Source organism: Cebus imitator, unplaced genomic scaffold, assembly GCF_001604975.1.
Source record: "Cebus imitator isolate Cc_AM_T3 unplaced genomic scaffold, Cebus_imitator-1.0 Scaffold75, whole genome shotgun sequence".
NCBI lineage: Eukaryota > Metazoa > Chordata > Mammalia > Primates > Cebidae > Cebus > Cebus imitator.
In genome coordinates this window covers 5,058,852-5,069,663 of record NW_016107390.1, presented here as the reverse complement: position 1 = coordinate 5,069,663, position 10,812 = coordinate 5,058,852, and positions in this window count along the sequence as shown.

The window sequence follows — 10,812 nt, the reverse complement described above, 5'->3', positions numbered from 1 at the left end:
AAAAAAAAAAAAAAAAAGAAAAAGAAAAAGAAAATATGGCTACACATTTCCATGATCTTAGCAAAAAGACAAAGTTTGGTTTTGCTAAATTGAAACTCAATGTTTCAACTTTACAAATACTGAGTTTCAGTGTATATTTAAGATTTTATAAGCACTGTGGGGATTCAAACTTCTGAGAAATCATAAATGCTGAGAAAGAGGAATTTACAATTCTATAAAAAGAAAAACTCTAATGAGACCAAGAGTACCATAAGATTATGATCAAATGTTAAGATTAATGATGCAGAAAAGAATGTGAAATCAATAGTTCCTAATCAAGACAGCATTTTATGCTGCTGAAAAATACATATTCCCAGAATTTGAGATATGCAGCCTGGTTTGGGAAGGCAGGTCAAAGTGGTTGGGAAGAGTCACTAAACAGGAAGTTGGTTCTCAGAGTTGCTGAACAGAATTAAACATTAAAAAGACCTTTGTTATTTGTTTGTCTTATTTATTTATTTATTTTTTTGAGACAGAGTCTTACTCAGTTGCCCAGGCTGGAGTGCAGTGGCACAATCTTGGCTCACTGGAACTTCCACCTCCCGGGTTCAAATTATTCTTATGCCTCAGCCTACTGAGTAGCTGGAATTGGGCATGTGCCACCATGCCTGGCTAATTTTTGAATTTTTGTACATTGTTAGTAGAGACAGGCTTTCATCATGTTGGCCAGGCTGGTATTGAACTCCTGGCCTAAAGTGATTCACCTGCCTCGGCCTCCCGAATTGCTGAGATTACAGGCATGAGCCACCATGCCCAGCCAACCTTCTTTAGAAAAGAGATACTAATTTGCCTGATGTAACTAAGGTATCACTATGGAACAAGATACATTATCAGGGCATCTTTCCCAAAACTGATCAGCTGGGCCTGATATTCACTTAGATATAGGGTTATAATTTAGTTATATTCCCAGCTTCAGAATGATAAATTGAATTCTGCAGGACTTAATCTCTTTATTATGAAGGAGCATGTGAGGAATATATTTAACATTATAGTAAAAGGGCCTTTTAACTCTTAACATTTTTTTTTTTCATTTTCTAAGGTATTTCTTTTGTAAAGGAGCCAGATTTGGCAACTAGACTAAAAATCTTCAAAATTCTGTATAAATGTGTAATATAAAAATATACACAAGGCTTTGCCAAGAAAAGACATCACAACAACAAATGACAGAGGTGGCTTTGGTGTCACATACCACCTAGCGCATCTCAAACCCCTAGGAATGTGAGGGGCTGATGGACCCTTTTAACTCTTTCAGCCAATTGGACAATTATTTATTTGACTGCCATAGATACATACATAAAAGTCTGCTATAATAAATCCTAAGTGTACTTAGGATTATTCCCAAAGATTGTGCCACTTGAATTTTATTGACACAAAGAAATTGAATTATACTAAATTAGTTGATTGAATCTATTGTTAGCTGACACAAGAGTGTCAAAATCAATGTATATATCATGAGGGAAAGGCAACCAAAAGCTTTAGGCTTTCCAAGAAGAAAGCTCCTTGAGTTAACACTAATCAGAGATCATTGAGTTTACTCCAAGTCATCAATAGAGGAGACTATAAATTCCAGCAGAGAAATCTGTTAAAACAAGGGCAGGAGAATCCAACGGAGGAGGAACAGGTGACAACTAGAAAACCTGGCCACGGGGTCCTTTAGCGTGTAGGAGAGACAGGAGGACTAACATATCTCCAAGCCAAGAACTCAGGTAAGAAAGAAAGGGAGGGTAGAAAATAAATCAACAACATTTTCAGACCCCAACCTGGTCAGTTATCAGTAGCCAACTAAGAATCTGCTAAGCAGTTGCAAGAAAAAAGCTGGTTTTGCTGATTAGTGGGTCCAGTAAATTGAATACAAGTTTCCATACAGTTTAAAGAAAAATATGACTGCAACAAGCTGATTGAAATTGCGAAGAATCATTGCCTCCATTGACAATATTATGAGACATAAAATGGTATGAGATTTGTATAAGTTCTCTTTATGGTTTATCCTCTCGCACTCCTCATCCATGAGAAGAGACAGAGCTTGGCCTGGGATATCAGTGTCTGCACATTTTTTGTTCCAGGGGAGCCATGCATGGGCAGAAACCATGGACATTACACAAGTGCAGAGCAATTCTGAATGTTTACACCAGGCCAGGTGCTGTGCTCAAAGCTTTGCATACAATCTCATTTAATCCTCACAGAAATCTACTACCATCTCCATTTCATAGTTTAGAAACTGTGGCTTCAAGGGGTCAAGTGAACCGCTCAAGACACGTAAGGGTAATTGACAGATTTTGGAATCAAACCCAGGACAGATTTCAAAACCCAGATTCTTATAATGTATCCTGCAGTTATCAGTTTATTAAGTGAATGGGAAGCAGTTGTGCCCACGGTCCCCATTAAACTCACATTGTAGACCTCTTCTTTCCTGCTCATGAAAGATATATCTGATCTGTCTCATAGTTTATTTTGGTCAGCCTTTAATCTTAAAAGGTCCAGTCTAAGAACCACATGCAGTTGAAAGATCGTTCCTCCCCCGGGGAGGTCCGCTTTTGACTTGGAAACCTGCCATGGGAGTGGGAGGCGCTCCTTCTCCTGCACCATCTGCTGACTGCAGCTGTGGCCCCTGCAGCCCAGGTGCAGGGTGAGGAGTGTTGCAGGTTGCAGGGTTGCAGGAAGCAGACGCTGAGATGGTGATGGATGTGCAAGAAGTGCTTTGTGGATCAACACCTGGGGAAGGGATGGGACGAAGGGAGAATCTGAGCAATCCTGGCAAAAGCTTCATTCAGGGCCCCGTGGAGAGCTGTGGAGCTAGGGTGGACCTTCAGAGTTGCCCTGCATGAGGGGCTGGGGATTCATTTGTCCTCAGCATGGATCAGTCATTGAATGGGCTGCTTCCTTCAGCCGTGACATTGGGCAAGGTAGTTTTCTTCAGCTGAGACAATCGCCCATAGGAAGTTGAAGGCTGAGGGCCATCCCCCTGAAGCACTCCTAAAACCTGGAGGGATAAGTCCTTCTTTCCTGAAAAGACATATCTGTTGTATACCACAGCATTCGCACGGGGAATAAGGGTAAGAGAGAAGAAAAATCTTCCTTGACCAGACAGTTGTCTGTCCCCAATGCTTTCTGAGTATAGCAGATAACAAAGGCTGATTTTTTCCTCTCCTGGGGTACTTTTGAGGTTCTTCAGAGATCTCCCCATCACTAAGGATCTCTCTCCTATAGCTCTGCTTACGTTGATGACATCCACTCAGGCTGACTGCTTCTAACTCTCAGATCTCTTCCTCTTATGGGTCACTTCACGGTCCAACAGGGATCCTTGAAGAGATCCCTCAAAGACGGTCAACACCGGAAACCCTCTACTGGGAGCACCTCCAGCCTGTAAAGTCAGATACCTTTGTCCCTCAAACTCTGGATGTGCAGAGCTTTCCAGTATAACCCTGATGTTTTGTTCTTTAAGAGGAAGGCGCCACCCTTCCAAATCTAGACTTCCCCACAAATACATTAGCTACCAGATTCTGTGCCCCCCTCAAACTTCCAGGATCAGCAGTCATGTTCCCAAACTGGTTCTCTTGAAGACCTCTCACATGGTGTGAGATAATTGAAGAAAACGACCCTTCCCCTGATAAATCCTCACCACCTGGTCTCAACCTCTCAATGAATTCTCTGCCTTTTCTGATCTAGGTCTCCTTAAACTCTCAATGAATTCTCTGCCTTTTAGAACTAGGTACTGGGCTAATACTGGAAGAACTGATGTTGAAATAGGTTGCTGTGAGGGTGGTTTAGCACCTCAGGCATACTCAGCATCTGTGGAATTACCCTCTAACAATGTCTCTGTTGGTTTTCTGAGACCTTAAGGCAGCCTTTAACATGCAGTTTTAAGGCAGCCTTTAATATGCAGTTTTTTTTGTTTGGTTGTTTTTTTTTTTTTTTTTTTTTTTTTTTTTTTTTTTTTTTTTTTTGAGACACAGTCTTGCTCTGTTGCCCAGGCTGGAGTGCAGTGGTGCAACCTTGGCTCACTGCAACCTCCACCTCCAGGTTCAAGCAATTCTTCTGCCTCAGCATCCCCTGATAGCTGGGATTACAGGCTAGTGCCACCATGCATGGCTTATTTTTGTATTTTTAGTAGAGACAGGAGTTCGCCATGTTGGCCAGGCTGGTCTTGAACTCCTGACCTCAGGTGATCTACCCACCTCAAGCTCCCAAAGTGCTGAGATTACAGGTGTGAGCCACTGAACTTGGCCTAACATGTAGGTTTATTAGACTTCGTCTGAAACACTTTTCCCCACACTGGTGTGAAACCCCTGTGTGGTTCTAATGTAAGCAATGCTTAAAGGTTGCCCATAGAATAGCAGATTCCTCTCCACTTTAGAGATTCATCAAAGTGAGGAAAGGAAAAAGAAAATAAAGGACAGAGAGAGAAAGGGAGGAAAAGAAGGAAGAAAGGAGGGAAGAAGGAGAGGAGAATAGGAAGGAAGGGAGGGAGGGAGGGAAGGAGGGACGGAAGGAAGGAAGGAAGGAAGAAGACATGTTAAGCAGGGAAGATTTATTCTCAACAGGTAAATTTTCCTCCAAGCACTATTTCTGCCAAGACTAATGTTATTCGTCATGACCAACAGGATCTTGCCAAAATGGTGACTGATAGGACATGACCCAAATGCTCCAGGCCGAATGTATTCCCTCTCTACCATGCTGTCACTTATTTGATTTAGATGGACCCCAGCTATCAAAGACTGTCCCAAAATGCTTGTTTGCTGAAAGCACAGGTGTATCAGAAGTTTCGGCAAACATCATAATTCAGGTAAATATTGGCCTTGAGTATTGACTTTGGGAATGAATCCCTATCTAATCTTTATTTTATTTAATTTATCCCAAATGGTTTCACATTTTTACAACTCAGTAACTCAATGTAGGGGAACAAAAAGTACCATTGTCTATTTTTCTAACAAACCACATCCAAATATTCTAATAGCGACTTTTTTCAGCTTTACAAAATGAGGAACACAGCCTTTGAACAGAATAAATATGTATTGTCAGGTGTGCTTTTTGCATAAGTCTAACTCTGTTCTCCAGTGTATCCTCTTGGAATGTACCTGGTCATGTTCTTTTTCATTTGAATCCACTAAGGAATGCTTTTGTTTTCTGGCCAGAAATTGCTGGATTCAAGAAATCTTGTGAGAAGACATAAAGATGGCAGCCACAGCCATGCAAGCGTTTCTGGTGGTGCAGAGAAAACAGCCCATGTCACGTACTCTGTCATAAAGTGAGCAGCATTTGCATAGGACAGAAACCACATAATCCCATGTTGACTATGTCTACCTTCTTGTCTCTTAAAAAATACATATATACACATATATGTGAACGTATTTGCATCCCCATGTCATACTTTAAAGATGAGAGCGTGAGCAGTCTCCCTGGATGAAGATACTTATGTGTTCTTTTCATCTGATGATTTCTCTCCAATCGTTTGGGCCCTGCCTTCACTTACACATTTTGGGAACAGCTGAGATCTGTCCTGTACTTTCCCCGGCTGTGATAGCCAATTTTCACAAGGTCACGCAGTCCATACAAGGGCAGGCATAATCAACACCATAACCCTGTATGGAGACATAAATCTTAAAATACACTAGCAAGAGTGTCAATCCAACTGGTAAGGGTGAAAACGGCTTTGAATACCAAGTGCCTATTACTATCACCAAGGAGGACCTATGTTTTTGTAGTCTCCACTCAATTCTAATACTTTCTCTGGGACTTGGCAGAGACTCAGTCCAGTTCTCACTGTGAATCCGTGTGTTAGGAACACCTAAGGCACTGCCCTCAGCCTTGTGCCCTAAGCCACTGTAAAGTCAACAAGGACATCTGGCAACATCTTTTCTGTATTAGAAAACCAAAGCCCTGACCTGAAGTACAGGACGTGTTGTTTTATAATTATCATTAGAAATAGTATGGATAATGACATTCATAGAAATAGTACTTTATATTTTAAAATGGCTTTTACCTATCAGTCTACCATGCACACAATTAGACACTTTTATCAGATAGGCTAAAAACTCCCCCTCCTCAAAAATAAGAAATAAATGATTGGGCAAAATATGTAAGAGCAACTGGCCCTACCTTATGCCCCTGAACAGAACGTCTTCACTGTCCATTAACCCGACCCGACTGCGAGTTTTAAATAATCCAAGCAAGAACTGGGAAAGCTAGTCTCAGTCCTATTGGGACTTTTCCCCCATTGGTCAGGAGGACGTATTCATTCTCTTGACTGAAAGCTTCCTTTTTGTTACATCAGCCTTGGTTACAAAAGCACAGATATTTGTACTGATTCACTCATTTCCTTGGCCCACCAGGAAACGACAAATGCCAAGGTGACATGCGCAACCAGCCTGGACTCACATCTTGGTAGAGCTGAGAACACAGGTGGTTTGCAATAGCCAAGTACCTCCAGTTCTCAGAAATTAAAACCAAACAGCCAATATAGCCCAAAGTACTGATCACACACAAGTAATCACCGCCATCGAGAAGTCACGAAAAAGCAGCCTATCTCCTCCTGCTCCTCCAGCACAAGGAACTGGAGGAAATCTCTGTCTGTGGTAGCCTGAACAGATGCAGGCGTGAAGCTGAAACACTTATTAACTCAGGAAGCAGTTTTTGTTTTGTTTTGTTTTTTTCACTGAGCAGCTACTCTGCAAGGTCCCAAGGGAATTCGCTCACCTGTTTTTTGTTTTTGAGACGGAGTCTCGCTCTGTGACCCAGGCTGGAGGGCAGTGGCGCGATCTCAGCTCACTGTAACCTTTGCCTCCCATGTTCATGCTATTCTCCTGCCTCAGCCTCCTGAGTAGCTGGAACTACAGGCATGCACCACCACGCCCAGCAATTTTTGTAATTTTTTTTTAGTAGAGACAGGGTTTCGCCATGTTGGCCAGGCTGGTCTCAAACTCATGACCTCAGGTAATTTTCCAAAGTGTTGGGATTACGGGTGTGAGACACCACGCCCAGCCTCCCGGCTTTATCTTAAAATACTTCACCTCCTATTATATTTCTTCAAAGTATGAACTGACCAGGAAAAAAAAGTGAGCATCACTTTTTGTGTTTTTTGAATAGAAAAAACACACAAGAAAAGCACAGAGAAGCACCCATGAGGTGCAGTAAAACGATCTGAACCAGGAGTGTACTCTAGAATTAGATGGGAAGGTGGCAATTATATGTCTACACTTACAGGATCGGGAAGTGCAGGATTACAAACTTTGCTGCCAAAGAGTGCGACCAAGAATCAAAGAACATAAAGACATCGCTGTCTTACAAACACACTGAGTTGCTCGCAGTTCTGCCTCCGCCTTGTTGCCCTGCCAGACACCTTACTTCTCTGCCTGTGCAGCCTCGTTTCTCTCCGGAGGTGGAAGCGCCCTGGCAGAATGTTAGCCTTCTTTACGTCTCCCACTGCACCTCTGGTGCCCTTAGCACTAAAAAAGGAGAGAAAACAATCACTATGGTTGTTGGAAATAGATGCTTGGTGCCACAAAGAAAAATCAGTGCTGAGACAAAGAATCTTTCAGCAACGTCATTTTGACTTCCTGGACTGCAGGAAGGGTTCCCTGCTAGCCAGTGCTATGAGAATACAATGAACCAAGGAAAGCAGACAAGTTTATCCCTTAGGCATTTGGAGTCGTCCTTACTGCTGTGTCTGATCTCAGTTGGTTGGAGCCAGACCTCACAATTTAAACTAAAACCTGACTGGCTAACAACTGAAAACTTTTTTAAACAGGTAAAAGCAATGGAGAGCAGGGACAGGACTGTGAGCACGACCAACACAGACATCCTGGTTAAAGTACAATAGAACAATAGAATGTACTACGTGCCTGTAAGCATGGCATGTTTAACAGCTACGTAGGATAGGGCTTAACAAAGTTATTAGCATACTTATGATTTATTCTTTAACAAGAAGGAAAACTTTAAAAAGCAACTTTTCTACTTCCCACAATGGCGAGAGCTGACATCCTGCAACAGAAAGGGAAGTGAAAGCTCCCAGCCAGCAGGAATGGGAGAGAGTGCAGTACTTCTATTTTAAATAGCTGCATACACCATGAGTCAGGGAGATAAGTTACTGTTGTGTATCCTTTTTTCTCTAGAACATAAAACATGCAGGGGGAGGAGGAAGAAAGAAAAAGGTGAGAAGAGCAGTTGCAATTTCATGATTGATATCAGATGATGTTTTACATTACGTTAGGTTGACTGAAGGGAATGATAGATTCTGCTTCAACTTCCTGGAAATAACTCAAGGGATGACGATGACTGTCTAAAAGAAAAAGGCAGCAAAGATAAGGCTGTATGCCTGGAACAAGCTTATCACTTAAAGAAAGATATTCGGTCTCTCGGAGTATCTCTTTCTTAGACGTGTGTGTGGGTCTCTCTCCCCCTCCTCTGTCCTCTCCCCCTCCCTCTCTTTCTCTCTCCATTTTGGTGTTATTAGAACTAATACAGGAATCTGTGGATTTTAAACCTCAAGACTTTCACTGTCTCCTTCAAGTCCCAAAGCTTAGAATACATTTTGAAGAACTTTCTTTTCGCTTATAAACCATTTATTTTTATTTGCTTGTGCCTGTCTTTCTGTTCTTATTTGCGCACCTTCAGGTTTGCAATTTGAATGCCATGGCAGACTATCCAGAGAAAAGGAGATGAAATTATTTTAAGAGACTCTACAAAAATCCTTTGGTAAAAATACTTCAAAAGGGATTCCCTGCTAGATTATATTGCTTCTATCCTGGAGTCCCCACGGGGATGCAGATGACACCTAAGAAATTACAATCATTTACCAAAAGAGCTACACAAACATCTAATTTTGTGACTTACAGGAAAGCACAGAGTAATGTATGAATATAGACACTGTGAAGTCAGCTTTAAGTGGCAGCATTTATTTTTAGAGTTAATCATAGTGTATGGTCCACTTGGACAGGACATACATATCAAAAATTTAATACTCGCTATGATTATTTCTTAGTAAGTAATTCATTTATCTTAGTTTGAATGTAATACTTTGCCAAGTCAGGACTCAATCATGACAAATATTAGAGTTCCAACGCTAGGGATGTTTTCCTTGTAGAATCTTTTTTTTTGAGACAGTTTCACTCTAGTCACCCAGGCTGGAGTGTAATGGTGGCACCGTCTCGGCTCCCTGCATCCTCCGCCTCCTGGGTTCAAGTGATTCTCCTGCCTCAGCCTCCCAAATACCTGGGACTACAGACAAATGCCATCATACCTGGCTAATTTTTGTACTTTTGGTACAGATGGGGTTTCGCCAAATTGGCCAGGCTGGTCTTGAACTCCTGACCTCAGGTGATCCATCCGCCTACGCCTCCCAAAGTACTGAAATTACAGGCCTGAGCCATGGAGACTGGCCTTCCTGTAGAATCGTATTCACTTGGTTTGGGAGACTGTGTAGGTAGTGTTGTGTTGGAGCCAGCTGTGCACATCTCTCCCCAATACCATATTCAGAGACTTCCGCTTGGGAACTTCAAATCAGCAATGCTGAGACTATTTACACCACGGAAATCAGCAAACACTACAAATCAGGGCTTCCCTCCATCACCCTCAGAGCTGGTTGTTAATGATTCACCAGTCACTACTACTACATATGGGGAAAGAAAGAAGACATAAATGTGGCTCATTTTCCTACTTCATTACAATGCAGCAATCCTACCTCATCAAAGCATTAGTGAATGTTTTGCATAGATGTGGATACAAACCAGCATGTTGTTTAACTGGCTAAAAGATTTGCTCCTTATGAGAATGAACAAGAGAACAGATACTCTCTGGGCTACTATGCTGTTGATAAGAATATTAAATAGCCGTAGCATCCACCTTGCCTGTCACTAGGCAGGGGAATCAGTAAAAGAGAGGAGGCACTGTAACTATGGCAAGCGGCGCCACCTTCACCTGAGAGGCAACACTGGGCACCACATGCGAGGGTTCCCATTGCTGTGTATGCAGGAGATGCCATTTCTCAAGACCCTGTATCACCGCGTTGCGCATTACTGCCACACTATTTGCACCTTGGTTTTTATCTCTTCCATTTTCATTGAAAATAAACGCAGAGACTCATAGATGCCACCTCTCTCCTATTAGTGTACATCACATCAAAACTCCTTAGCAATGCTCCAATCTCTTAGCTTTTTTACACGAATCCAACAGCACATCGAAAAGCTTATCCACCACAATCAAGTAGGCTTCATCCTGGGGATGCAAGGCTGGCTCAACAGAGGCAAATCTATAAACGTAATTCACCACATAAACAGAACCAAAGACAAACCCCACATGATTACGCCAAGAGATGCAGAGAAGGCCTTTGACAAAATTCAACAGCCCTTTATGCTAAAAACTCTCAATAAACTAGACATCGATGGAACATATCTCAAAATAATAAAAGCTATTTCCAACAGACCCACAGCCAATATCATACTGAATGGGCAAAAACTAGAAGCATTCCCTTTAAAAACTGGCACTAGGCAAGGATGCCCTCTCTTACCACTCCTATTCAATATAGTATTGGAAGTTCTAGCCAGAGCAATTAGGCAAGAAAAAGAAATAAAGGGCATTCAATTAGGAAAAGAAGAAGTCAAATTGTCCCTATTTGCAGACGACATGATCGTGTGTTTAGAAGACTCTATCATCTCAGCCGGAAATTTCCTTAAGCTGATAAGCAACTTTGGCAAAGTCTCAGGATACAAATTCAATGTACACAAAAATACATAGGCATTTGGAAACAAGAGAGACAAAAGATTAGCATCCTAGAATGGA